The following is a 14041-nucleotide window of genomic DNA, read 5'->3' on the forward strand; positions in this document are numbered from 1 at the left end:
GTATACTACCTGTAACCATAAAGTATTTTTTTTCCCATTCAGAAAGTAGTAAAGTTGGACAGCTATTCTGAGCTTTCTCTTCCATACTTTGGGTTTAGTCTCTACAGGGACAGGGCACATAATGGTGGGTTTCTGCCCAGGTTGGTCTCACAGCTTCTTAGCCATATTCCTGTATGTATTTGAGTGGCTTCTTCTTAATTCATGCATCATTGCTTCTTGTCTGGACTGAGCTATATCACCTCAGAATTCATTTGTTGAACCCTAACCACTTGCACCTCAGAATGTGACTGTCCTTGGAAATAGGGTTTTTCAAGAAGTAATTAAGTTAAAATGAGATCATTAAGGTGGGCCCTCATAACTGGAATTCTTACTAGAAGAGGAGTTTTGAACACAGATAGGTGCAGAGAGAGAGAGAGAGAGAACTATGTGAAGACACAAGGAGAAGATGTCACATCTAAGCCAAAGAGAGAAGCCTAAGATGAGACCAACTCTGCTAACACCTTGATCTCAAACTTCTAGCTACCAGGACTGTGAGGAAATACATTTCTGTTGTTTAAACCATTCCATCTGTGGTTCTTTGTTATGGCAGCCCTAACCAACAAAATCAAGCCTTTAATGGATCATCACTCCAGCACTGTAAATATTAAGTTTATTAGGTTGTGGCAGAGACTGGGCTAAATGGTAGCACATATATTACTCAAAGGCTCAGAACAGTTATAACAGTCACTTCTCTTTTTTATCTTATTTAGTATTTTTTGAATAAAATAATTGTAGTTTATTTGATAGCTTTAAAATATGACATAAATTTGAACTAATATATATCTCCTGAATTCTACCTGATTTTTTGATTTTTAATGTTTATTTATTTTTGAGAGTGAGTGAGGGAGGGAGGGGCAGAAAGAGAGGGGGACAGAGGATCCAAGGGAGGCTCTGTGCTGACAGCAGACGGCTCACTATGGGGCTCAAACCCATGAACTGTGAGATTAGGACTAAGCTGAGGTCAGATGCTTAACCAAGTGAGCCACCCAGGTGCTCCTACCTGATTTTCTCCAAAATAGGCTGTCATATAAAATGTATCAAATATATATATTGTTGAACTTTTAGAATGAAAGGAAAAATGTCTTCCTTTAGATATTTAGCAGGGAGAGGGAGACACAGAATCTGAAGCAGGCTCCAGGCTCTGAGCTGTCAGCACAGAACCTGACATGGGGCTCAAACTCACGGACTGTGAGATCATGACCTGAGCCGAAGTCGGACGTTCAACCGACTGAGCCACCCAGGTGCCCCATTACTTACAATAATCTTTACACATGAGTTTTATTTGATAAAATTTTTTGAGAAAATTATTGATTTTCTGAACATTTACCAACTCACAAAAAATGTACACAACCCCCCCCCCCCCCACACACACACACTCACACATGCATACTTTTTTCTTATATATTAGTGTCAATATCAGGGCAAAAGGAAATCTTTCAAAATATGAGTACCTACTCTCAGAAGTGGTGGTATATTTTTCATTCCTTGTTAGCATTCTGAATGGCTTACTTTCAAGAGAGAGCTTCTGATCCTTCAAAAAGATACAGGCCTTTCCACTGCTCTCCATCTGGACTCCATCACTGCAGGGAGAGGCAGGGACCACTCCTGGGGACTGACACTTGGTCCCTTTTTTTTTCTTTCTTGCCCCTTGTTTCCTGAAGTCTCCAGTTTATTAATGTGAAATTGAAGGAGGTCATTTTCCAAAGGGCAATAAAAGCTTGCTGGTCCCGGTTCTTCAAACATACATGGAAGCTTCCTCTACTCAGAAAATTAGTCCTCCTTCAGGAAATCCATTAGAGTTAGTAAGCTGTAAGGGAAAAATACCTCTTACCCACTGACACCTCTAAGCTTATTGGTAATCACATTTCTCCTCCTGATACTAAGCAGGAGGTATGTGGTGTGTGAACTCAGGTACTTGAGGTAGGAAGGGCAGGCCTGAGCAGCAGGAAGATGCTAGAGACTACAGAAGGCTGTGGGGAAAGAGAAAGAGCCCTGAAAACTGGAAGGGAGTATTAAAAAAGGAACAGCATGGGGCGCCTGGGTGGCGCAGTCGGTTAAGCGTCCGACTTCAGCCAGGTCACGATCTCGCGGTCCGTGAGTTTGAGCCCCGCGTCAGGCTCTGGGCTGATGGCTCAGAGCCTGGAGCCTGTTTCCGATTCTGTGTCTCCCTCTCTCTCTGCCCCTCCCCCGTTCATGCTCTGTCTCTCTCTCTGTCCCAAAAATAAATAAACGTTGAATGGTGCACAGTCTGCTTATCTAATGTGCAGGGAGCAAAAATATAATTACATAACTGAGAACTAGAGACCTTATCTCCTGTTTGAATTGGATCTCATTCCACCAAAGATATGAGCTTCATAGTCAGTCTTACTACTTCATATTTAAAAGAGGCCCTCTAGGTCAGTGGAAATGCACTGGGAAAGGCATTAGAAGATCAGTTCCAGGGGCACCTGGGTGGCTCAGTCACTTGAGTATCTGACTTAGGCTCAGTTCATGATCTTATGGTTCCTGAGTTCGGACCCCGCATCAGGCTTGCTGTTGTCAGCCTGTCAGCACAGAGCCTGCTTCAGATCCTCTGCCCTGCTCTCACTATCCCCTCCCCCACTTGCACTCTCTCCAAAATAAATAAATATTAAAAAAAAAAAGGACCATTTGCTACTCTGCCACTTCCTAATTATGTGACACTGGCCAAGACATTTAATCCCTGATGTCTCACTTCCATCTGTAAAATGGAAATTGTAATAGCTGTCCTAACCTACCTCATAGAGCTTATGGTGATGACCAAATAAGACAATGTAGGTCAATCGCAAAGGATTGTGCAAATGTAAGACATAATTTCATGACATCATGTTATTTTCTGTTTTCATTTTTACATATGTAGTCCTATTTCCCCAACCTATTCTAAGGTTTAAAAAATTTGCCATACTAGGGGCATCTGGGTGGCTCAGTTGGTTAAGTGACCGACTTCAGCTCAGGCATGATCTCACAGCTTGTCGGTTTGAGCCCCATGTTGGGCTCTGTGCTGACAGCTCAGAGCCTGGAGCCTGCCTCAGATTCTATGTCTCCCTCTCTCTCTGCCCCTCTCCCACTAGCACTCTGTCTCTCTCCCCCTCTCTCTGTGAAAAATAAATAAACATGAAATTTTTTTTTTTTTAATTTGCTGTACTTACTAGTCACAGTTCAGTTAGACAAGCAGGACCACTAGGAGATATAATATGTGAGACTTGTCATTATAGGCATTTAACTTTTCACGGTTATAGTAGCTGGTTAAGCAGTAGTCTTTGTGTTGGATGCTGGAGCCCAAAGTCTCCAAGGTGGGCAGTCTAGGAGGGAAGATGGATATAGAGTGGAGAAAAGCAAGGACAAACAGGAAGCTTTAAGCGTATACTGGGGCTCATGTCAGTTCTTCATGTCTCCAGCTATGATGTGTATGTCATGTAGGAAAAGTGGTGTCTCTCATCATGGAGTCCAGAAAGTGGATACGATGAACGATAATTTAGGGGGAGGTGGAGCAGTTGGAAGCCTGCCTGCTGCCACATGCTAATGCGTTGATGCCAGCTGGTCGAAGATAATGTACAAGAGCTACAAAAGCATCTGCTTCTGTCTTTCAAAAGTGAAAATCATTGTGGCTGCTGCTTCTGTTCCATGCTCTGAATCTTGTGCCGCTATGTCTCTCATGGGGGTGGGGGACGATATGTCTCTCATGGTACATCCTTTTTATCATGTACATGAAATATACAGGCAGGGTCAGCTATAACATTTGTGGGGCAGTACAAACTGAAAATGTGCAGCCCCCTGTTCAAAAGAGCAAGAAAACTGATTTTTCCTTTCTTTCAAAGTCTTTTTTTGGTTATGTCATGGTGTTCATTATTTGTAATTTAATGCTGCATTCCCTAACTTATGGGATGCTCACTGGGTGTATACAGACTTCACAGGCACCCTGGGCCCTGTCCCATGACTTGGCCTTCAGAGAGTGTATGCCTGCTTCCAAGCCTCCTTGTCCCACGCCCTGGACCCCACCAGGGGTAGCAATAGTCTATATGGGAAGGTATTCCCAGGGAGGCAGGGAGGCAGTAAGAGGTGATAACACGTGTGAACCAAGGCTCCAAGGCTCTAGAACATGTTTCACTATCCCAGTGGACTTCACTTATAAAACACAAATTCAAAGATAAAACTAGTAAGAATTTCAACATGAAGCCTTAAACCCCAGCATCGATTCTCCTTCTGAACACATGTCTCTGTGTATTTGCACTGTTTGCATGTTCATCAAGCTTGTCCTGCTTATAGGAAAGGCGGTTCTGGGGAGTGTAGTTTAGCCTAGCCAAGGAGATATATTACAAGTCCACTGCACCATTTACTCTGCCTACTTCCTGTACTTTTTTCCCAAAGAGCTATCATTATGTATTGAAACAAGATAGAAGGCTATAAACCTAGCCTTGTTATTTTTCTGACAGTCTGCCAGACACATGCACATACCTCACTATGGCACTGCCACCAGTATTTCTCAATTCCTATTTCCCCAAGGACCACAACTTTTGATGTAACATTTTTGAAGACATACGACTGCTCACCTATGGCAGTCCTTTATGATTGAGAGATCTAAATTTTATAGTTGGGTTCCATAGGCTAATGAGGATATTTATATAATTCAATTTTCTAGCTCAACAATGTAGTCTTTGAGATTTTTCAGATGAGATGTTGGAAGGTGCATGCTCACCACCTTGTTGGGAGTCCTATATGAGCCCCTCCACTCTGAACCTACTTCAAGCCCCTGAGTGCTTTCTACCTGGGCTATTTCTCAAGGTTATATTTGCAGAGAGCAACTTGAAGAGAAGAGGCAGTGTCTCCCTCTGGGGCGAATAGTAGGCATGCTATAAGTAGTGGATTCCTCCTTAGTGTTTGTCTTCATTTTCTAGGGCTGCCACAACAAGGTACCACAGCCTGGATGGGTTAAACAGAAATTTATTTTATCACAGTCCTGGAAGCTAGAAGTTCAAGATCCAGCTTTCAGAAGGGTTGTTCTCCTTAGAAGCCTCTCTTTTTGGCTTGTAGATGGCCATCTTTTCCTGGTATCTTCACATCGTGTTCCCTGTGTCCAAAAGCATGCATATCTGTGTCCTAATCTCCTTTTCTTCTCTAAAGGCTCTAGTCAGATTAGCTCACCAACAACCCATGGGCCTCAGTTTAATTTACTTATCTCTTTAAAGATCTTATCTTCAAATACAGTCACAGTAACAATCTGAAATGACAAGCAAACTTAGAATTCATAACCTAGTGCAGGTGCCCTGTTCTAAGTATTAGATGAAGGCAGTATTTGTCATCAGTCAGTCCTCTGTGGGCCCTTCATGTCAAAGGAAGGTTGGCTCTTGCTGTGACAGAGGCTGCCTAAGCAGACTGTTGGCAACATTTTCTTACAAGGTCCTATGTCAACATCACTAAGGTGACTATGTATCTCCAAGGGCATGCATGGCTACTCCTGGAGGACATCTGGGTTGTGAGCTAGATGGAACTACTTTGCTGAGAGGCCTCTGCTCTTCATAGTTAGGGGGTGGTGTAAAACCTTTTGCCAGGAAGGCTTATAGAGAAGGCATTCTGAGCTCACAATTTAATCCTGTCCCTCACCCCCTCTTAAGGGCTGAATTGCATCCCCACTTAGTGTTGTGTGTTGAATTCCTAACTCCCAGTACCTCAGAATGTAACTGAATTTAGAGACAGGGTCTTCAAAGAGGTCATTATGTTAAAATAAAGTCACTGGGGTAAGCTCTAATTCCATATGATTTGTGTTCTTTTAAGAAGAAGAAATATAAACACAGACAGGTACAGAGGGAAGACCACACGAAGACACAGGGAAAAGATAGCATGTACAAGCCAAAGAGAGAGGCCTCAGAAGAATACCCTGTTAGGGGTGCTTGAGTGGCTGAGTTGGTTAAACATCCGACTTTGTCTCAGGTCAGAATCTCACAGTTTGTGGGTTTGAGCCCCGTATTGGGCTCTGCTGACAGCTTGGAGCCTGGAGCCTGCTTCAGATTCTGTGTTGCCCTCACTCTGTGCCCCTCCCCAGTCTCAACAATAAACAAACATTACAAAAAAATTAAAAAAAAAATAAAATTGTAACCCCCACATACCCTTCTCAGCATCTTCTCACCCTTTCATTTCTACCTTTTAATAAATAAATAAATAAATAAATAAATAAATTTTTAAAAAAGAGGAAGAGTGTCCTGCTAACACCTTGATCTTGAATTTCTAGCCCCTAATATTGTGAGAAAATAAATTTTTGTTGTTGAAGCCATTCATTCTGTGGTACTTTGTTATAGCAGCACTAGCTGACTAATACATCCCCCATTCACATATATATATCCAAACACATAAAATGATAAATAAAAAAAGAACGGGGATAAACTGAAAATATTTAGCCATGTCTTAAAATTAGCCATCTCTTTAACATCCCAGTGGATGAGATTTGCAAAATAGTCTGAGGGACTAAAGCCACGTGTCTGCTGAACGTCAAGTTGGGTAGCAGGCAAACCATGAATATATTCAAAGTGGTAACAGAATAAAAGTGCCTCTTACAACTTGCCCAGGCAGGACCAGAGCCACCTCAGTGCTTGAAACCAGGGTGAAAGTTATTCACCCACTCGTGAATGGAGACCGCTAATGGAAGCTGTTCCCAGGTATTGATTTGTGCTAATTACTACATGTGCAATGAGTGGGCGATGTAAGGATGTGGACACCACCTTGTGATTAGCAATTAAGCCAAAATGTTCTGATTAAATCTATGAGATGTCTAATGTCTTTGAGGGACAAGAACTTTATTCAAAGCCTTAAGTCCTCAAGTTTCCTAGTTGTAGACTAGGAGGTCTGAGGAGCTGGGTGGAGGCCAATGCAAAACTGCTCTAGAGGAGGAAGAGAGGGGGGAGAGAGAGAGAGACAGACAGAGAGAGAGTTTTTATTTTTTAAAACATTTTATTTATTTATTTATTTATTTTTTTTAATTTTTAAAAAATTTTTTTTCTCAACGTTTTTATTTATTTTTGGGACAGAGAGAGAGAGAGAGCATGAACGGGGGAGGGGCAGAGAGAGAGGGAGACACAGAATCGGAAACAGGCTCCAGGCTCTGAGCCATCAGCCCAGAGCCCGACGCGGGGCTCGAACCCACGGACTGCGAGATCGTGACCTGGCTGAAGTTGGACGCTTAACCGACTGCGCCACCCAGGCGCCCCTGCATTTTATTTATTTTTGAGAGACAGAGACAGCGTGAGTGGGGAAGGAGTAGAGAGAGATACACACAGAGTCTGAAGCAGGCTCCAGGCTCTGAGCTGTCAGCATGGAGCCGAATGCAGGAGTCGAACCCATGAACTGCGAGATCATGACCTGAGCCCAAGTTAGACTTCGGCTTAACCGAAGCCACCCAGGAGCTCCAAGAGAGAGTTTTTACCTTTCACTGAAGGTGAGTCTACAAACCAAAATTCCAAAGCATATAAAGAAAGCTAATCCTAAGCTAACAGCATCCACATTCAAGAACTGAAAGAAAGATTCACTTAGGTCCTTTGCTGCCTCACAGTGGGTTTTTTTGCACGCTAGTCTACCACTCACAATATCAACCTTGTATTCTGATAGCAAGGTGAGACCTGAAGGGGACTGCTTAAAGAGTGTCTCCCATTAGCCATCAGCTACTTTTCTTGCAGGGAAAAGCATCTTATAAGACCTTATTTACAACTTACTTGTAGCACGCCATTCAGGATGTTACTGTAGATACACAAAGAATCATTTCCTTGAAGGTACATTTGATGAGAGAAATCTTCTGACTCTGATTCTGTGGTTTTACTGCCTGAACATTAACCAGATGTATAAGATAACAGAAATAGACTGCACTAATTAGTAGAAGTGCTATACTGGTGTTAACAGCTTTGTCTGGGCCAACTGATATAGGGAAACAACTTCCTATAGCTGACCAACTACTGCGTAGCTTAACTAAGGTGGCAGTGGTAGGAGTGTTATCCATGCTATTGGATTGAAAGGAATGATGTGACTTCTCAGTTGTTGTGGTTGGCCACAAGACTGACTTAAAGTGGGAAGCAGTCCTGACCACCTCAATAAAGAGCTGGTTGTTGAATGTGTGCTTACCACCATTGCCTGCTTTAATGCTACCCACCTGTTAACTGAGTCTCTGAAGGAAGATATTTGACCAAGATTCTAAATCACCATTCCATCACCAGTCATTGTTTCTTTTTCCTAGGAGGCATGTATACAAAATGCTTTCCAGGTGCAATTTCTATACAGTGAGTTTTGTTCCAAGAGAGCTTTGTTCCCAGAAAATTCTAGGACCTGTTACACTGGGGTTCTAGGCAGGACCTCATGTGGATTGAGACGATTCTTTTTGCCTCTGTTTAAAAAAAAATTTTTTTTATTAGTTTTCTTTTATTTTTGAGAGGCAGAGAGAGACAGAGCATGAGTGGGGGAGGGGCAGAGAGAGAGGGAGACACAGATTCTGAAGCAGGCTCCAGGCTCTGAGCTGTCAGCACAGAGCCCGATGTGGGGCCTGAACTCAGGAACAGTGAGATCATGACCTGAGCTGAAGTCAGACACTCAACCTACTGAGCCACCCAGGTGTCCCTCTTTTTGCCTCTCTTGACTAAGGTCTCTCCTTGGCCCATCTCATCTAGGTTCACTACTTATCTTAGCCCTGTGGACCTTACCTTTTTCAGGAAGAGGAAGTGTAGAAAAGTGAGTTCACATAGAAAATTTCCCCATAAGGCCAAAAATAGAGGTGGATTAAGTGCTCTACTATATGATAATGAAGGGTTTTTTTTTTGTTAAGTTTTTAATTTTAATTCCAGTATTGTTAGCATACAGTGTTATGTAGTTTCAGGAGTACAGTACAGTGATTCAGCAATTCCATACATTACCTGGTGCTCATCATGAGGTAAGTGCCCTCCTTAATCTCCATCACCTATTTTACCCATTGGCCCACCCACCTCCCCTCTGATAACCATCAGTTTGTTCTCGATAGGTAAGAGTCTGTTTCTTGATTTGTCTTTCTCTTTTTATAATAAAAATTTTAATGAAAAATTGACGTCAAAATTTTTATCTTCGCAAGATAGAAAAATATCATCTAAAAATTTATGAACATGTATGTCTCTTCAAGTACAGACTATAATTTATTTTCAAAGCAGCCTGACCTTTTGGTTTGGGCAAAGCAACTTGAGTTAGCCCTTTTATTCAGGCAGATACCTTTTTTCCTAATTTTTGGTGCAAAACCCAAATGCCTTCATATAACCGAAAACAGATACTTCAGCCCTTATATGCTATGTTTATCATTTGGAAGAATTTCACTTCTGTAAAATTAGATATTTTTCCTCCTATATTTGGATTAAGACTACCATATATTAAAAATTATAATTTGTATTGTGTGTGTGTGTGTGTGTGTGAGTTTGTATTACATTGTATATATACATTATTCAGCCACTTGCTTAAAAGAAATTGGAAGTAGGAAACTGATTATTACAAAGGTTACATAGAAACTTGATTTTCTTACCTCCTATTAAAGGTAAGATCAAGAGATTCACTAAGTGGTATGAGATGTACTGCACTAGATTGTCCCACATGGTCTTATCTTAGTTTGATTAAGCCACACTTTAAAAAATATGTTCTCCAACTTAAAGATTCTTGTTGAGTTTCTGGCCTAGTTTTTGGTGTCAGACCAAACACTTGGATTGATATACAACCCCAAGGGAATGTCTACTCCCAAAGCCAAACGCTCTAGGAAAACGTTACTTCTGGAATAAAAATGAGACAGCCTTAGATTGAGTGGGAAAGGATGCTGTTTTCTTTGTAAGGCCAGTGACAGGTTGGGCCCTAACTCTGAGGCATGGAGACTGATGTGTGTGGAGACAGGGCAGGAGCCAGATAGGGAACTGGCTTAGTAAGAGTGTCTGAGGTCCATACTCCTGGAGAAGCTAGTTTGAGCAAGAACTGTGAATCATCCTCTGTTATTCTTCTGTTATCTCCTAACCTTCAGTAAAGTATTATTAAAAGTTACAAGCTAATTTCTGGGACTGAGGATTCCTGATCCATTTTTCAAAAGGACTAACAAAAGGGAGAGCACTGTTTCCTCCACAAGGCCAGAATGGGACTTCTGGCTAAGGACACCGGCAAAGAACAGCTGAATCCAGTAGAGGAGCCTCTGAGGGTGATTAGGAAAGGCAGCAACTTTGCAAGCTGACAAAGAGTCTCCAGTGCAGGAAGCTGAGGACTTTTGCTAGGTCAGAAATTAGTGAGCATTCTTGGACACTGTTAAGTAGATCTAGGCCTAGGTTCCAGGAACTGGAATCATGGGAACTTATAGCATAGTGATTTGGGAATAAAAAGGCAGTGCAATCTCATTTCCTAGTCATGGGCTGGTAACCAATTATTAGGTTGCATCTATCTCTCGATTTGGAGTTTCCTCCTGGATTTCTTAGGTCTTCCAAGGGATGAGGGGCTCCCTTTTGTGGAAGGAGGCCTGGCCTAACCCTTCTTTTGGCTCTACCTGCATAGACAGGAGGAAAAATAACAGATTTCAAAAGGGAGGGAATGCACAGAGGAGAAAGCACGTTAATATCTTATTTGCCTTCCACTGAAGTCTCTGTCTTCTAGCTCTGTGGAGCTATGATCACTGAGGATTCCACTGATTCTTAGACCCCCTCCAGAACTGTTTCTCCATGGGTGTCATAATTTGGCTACTGTCAGACTTCATGGCTGCCACCAGCCACGTCTCCACTGTAGCTGCTCCCTGCCCCTCCAGCCCATCACCCACTTCTGCCTCATGGCCTATCTCATGCCACCTTCTTCCAGCCAGGGCTGTGAACCCATTGGGCACCTTGGGCACAGTATCAAGGACCTGGAGATTTTCACAGGCTTACAAGGAAATTAAGTCCTGAAAAAATTTTATTGTTTATAAAATATAACATATAAATAAATACCTTCAAAATTAAAATTAATAAATCTTGAATTGAATAATACATTCTTGAATAAATCTTGAATAAGACCTCTTTCATAGTTACATACAATGTGAAACATTAATGTGAAACATGGCTGAATTCTAAAACATTTGTTGTTATGTAGGTTGGGTGTGGTTTCCAAAGTTGAAAGTTCCTGGGGCCCATGAGGGTCATAAAGTAGAAGCTAGCTTTCACTGTCTACTCTCAACTATCCCCTGCCTCAAATCTTTCTCATATTATCCTGTCACCTACCCAGATTTCTTTAGTTATAGTTAATACCTGGGATATCATCCAGCAGGAAAAAAATATATAATAAAAGCCCAGTGAAGAAAGAAATGCATTTCCTTCCCAAGGCCAAGGTCCCTGGTGTTTAGACCACTCTACTACAGGATGCTGACTTGGAGAACTTGCCATCTGGCTTGAAGTGACACAGGTGTTCTGTTGAAAAGGAAATAACTCAGGCTAGAGAAAGAAGTGAGATGCTACATGGCTGATTTCTTCTCAGCCAGTCCCCAGTGAACAGGCTCCTTTTTCAGCCTGCATATGCACCTTCCATCCACCCAGAGCTGGGGTTGTCTGGGATTTGGAGCAACTGGTTGCCATTTTGTTTGGGTTGGATCTTGCCTGATGCCAAGAAGATTTTCCTTTTCCTGATCATGGAGGGGCTAATGCTAAATATGTCACTGGAGAAGGAGCTTTCTAGTTAGAAATAATGAACCTTTATCATTCTTTAAAGTTATGGTCACTATTTTAGATGTGTATGATACATGAAACAGATCCTGGAAATCTGTACTTCCTAATTAATGTGTCACTCTGCCCAGCTCCCAGGTTCAAGAAGTAGAATCTCAAAGCCCCTTCTTCCGATCACCATAGCTTTGAAATACTATGACCTCTTGAATCTACAGAAGAGGAGACAAGGTGGTGTGAAATATGAACCATGGGCCAGGCCTGGCAGGGTGGCAGTTTCCAGCAGTGGAGCTTGAAGGCCAATAAGCTTAATCTGAAGCACAAGAACCATTGGGAATTTAAAAATGCATCCAGCACTGTATTAATACCATTGCTCCAAGTCAAATGTGTTGATGCCAAAGATGGTATCGTGGTCTCTCTGGATTAACTGGCTCCAGCAAGGGCTCGATTTTATTGCCCATTCTATCAGGGGGGAGGGGTAATAATTTGATGGCTGTTGTCAGAATGCCCAAAGAACATTGGATTGGCACCTCAGGAGACCTGGATCATGGCCATTAATTAGTTGGAGGATTTCAGGAAAATCTCTTAATCCTTCTGTGCATAAATTTCCCATCTATAAAAAGTAAGCATAATAATAGTGCATGTCTTACAGAGTTGTGTGAGAATGAAAGGGGGTAAAATGTGTGAGGAGCATTGGAAGTAAATTTAGCAACTTCCTGGGTGAGGGAGCTGAGATCAAGTAGAGAAATAATGACTGACAAGCTCAAAAACTGGGGTTGTAGTCTATGCTTTGCCACGTACTAACTGTTCGATCTTGGGCCTTTAGTCTAGCTGGGGATCTGATGCCTCAGGAGTGCATAATGATCGTTAAAGCCTCAGAAGTGTTGAACAGTTTAGGTGAGATACTGCATGAGGTTATAGCATGAGGTGCTATACAAATGTTAATTAAAATAGTGATTCATCTGGTGCCTTGCTATTCTCAAGCTGATTAACTGGCTTAGTTTTTGTTAATTAAAAAGTGTGGTTATTATCGTCCTGATAAATCTCATATTTATTGGACATTAGACTCTCAAGACTCACCTCTAGCATTTTTCATCCACATTGGGCAGAGGAGAAAGCAGATGGGACACCCCTGCAAGTCCCGTCTGCTCTTCGGCTCTCTGTATCAGAGCTGGGTAGGCCAGCACATTCCAAAACTGCCCCATTTCAGCAACTTGTACAACCAGAGGTTTGGAGTTGGGTTCTGAGAGGGTTGCCCAGCTGACAGTTAGAAACGATGTGATATTTGGCATCAACTGCTTGAGTTGAAGCTCTTCTGCCAGAGTAATTGGCCAAAGCCCCTTGGACCTTGCCTGATATCTGGATGGATGCAAAATAGAGAATCAGATTCAAAATGTCTGGGGAAACCTCAGAAAGTTGCATACGTGTGGGCTTCCATGTTTTTCCATCACCCCTGTGGAACACTTAACTTGGGAGTTCTGTGTGTGCCCTGAGAAGACACTGAGGCCTGCATGAGCAGTGAAGCACTGAGCAGGATCTTCTTGTTCCTCTGTTCCATGCCCCTTCTTCCCAGAATCACCTGAGGCTTCACTATTGATATCGTCAGTGAGCTGGGCAGAAAGCTCAAGATTGCTGCTCTTGCTGATTTTCCCTTTCCCTTGCTGATTTTCACCTGTCTTGGCTGTTTTGGGATTTGAAGTATGCCGAATAGCAGTTCTAGCTTGTTAGGGCTGCAAATGGATAACCTTGCTTTCAGATATGAGAGGCAAAGTGCTGCAAGAAAACTGCCTGTTCCATCTTTCCATCTGTTTAGCCCCATAGAATTCCCAGAGGGCGCAGCTCCAGCCAGCTAAAAAACCAAACCATTATTTGTCTACATGTTAAAATCTGAGAAGCTGCAGCAGTTTCAGGGGAGATATTCCCATTGCAGGGCCTCAAGACAACTGTTCATAAACCAGTCATCATATTAATTGATTCATGGGCCATGCCCAAGTAAAAGAAAGTCAGAAATGCAGAAGCAGAAAAGGACATTTCCCAAAGATAGATGGGAATAGAATGCATTTATATGATTTCAAATAGGAGAAAAATGAAAGTAGGTTCTCTTGTTCTCATATCATAGTGAAGGCTGGGATAAAAAATATCAGAATGATTTGAGACTGAATTGGCTTTTGTGCTTACAGACTGTGCTATGAACTGTGCAGCCAGAATGAATAGTGTTTACAGGAAGCCGATCAATTGCCTGTAGTTGGTTATGTCTCTGGTATGATTTGCTTTCTAGTCAGCTAAGTAAATACCTTGAATAATAAATGAAGAAAACAAACAAACAACAAAAAGTAATG

This window comes from Leopardus geoffroyi, chromosome A1 (assembly GCF_018350155.1).
Source record: "Leopardus geoffroyi isolate Oge1 chromosome A1, O.geoffroyi_Oge1_pat1.0, whole genome shotgun sequence".
In the NCBI taxonomy this organism is placed as follows: Eukaryota; Metazoa; Chordata; class Mammalia; order Carnivora; family Felidae; genus Leopardus; species Leopardus geoffroyi.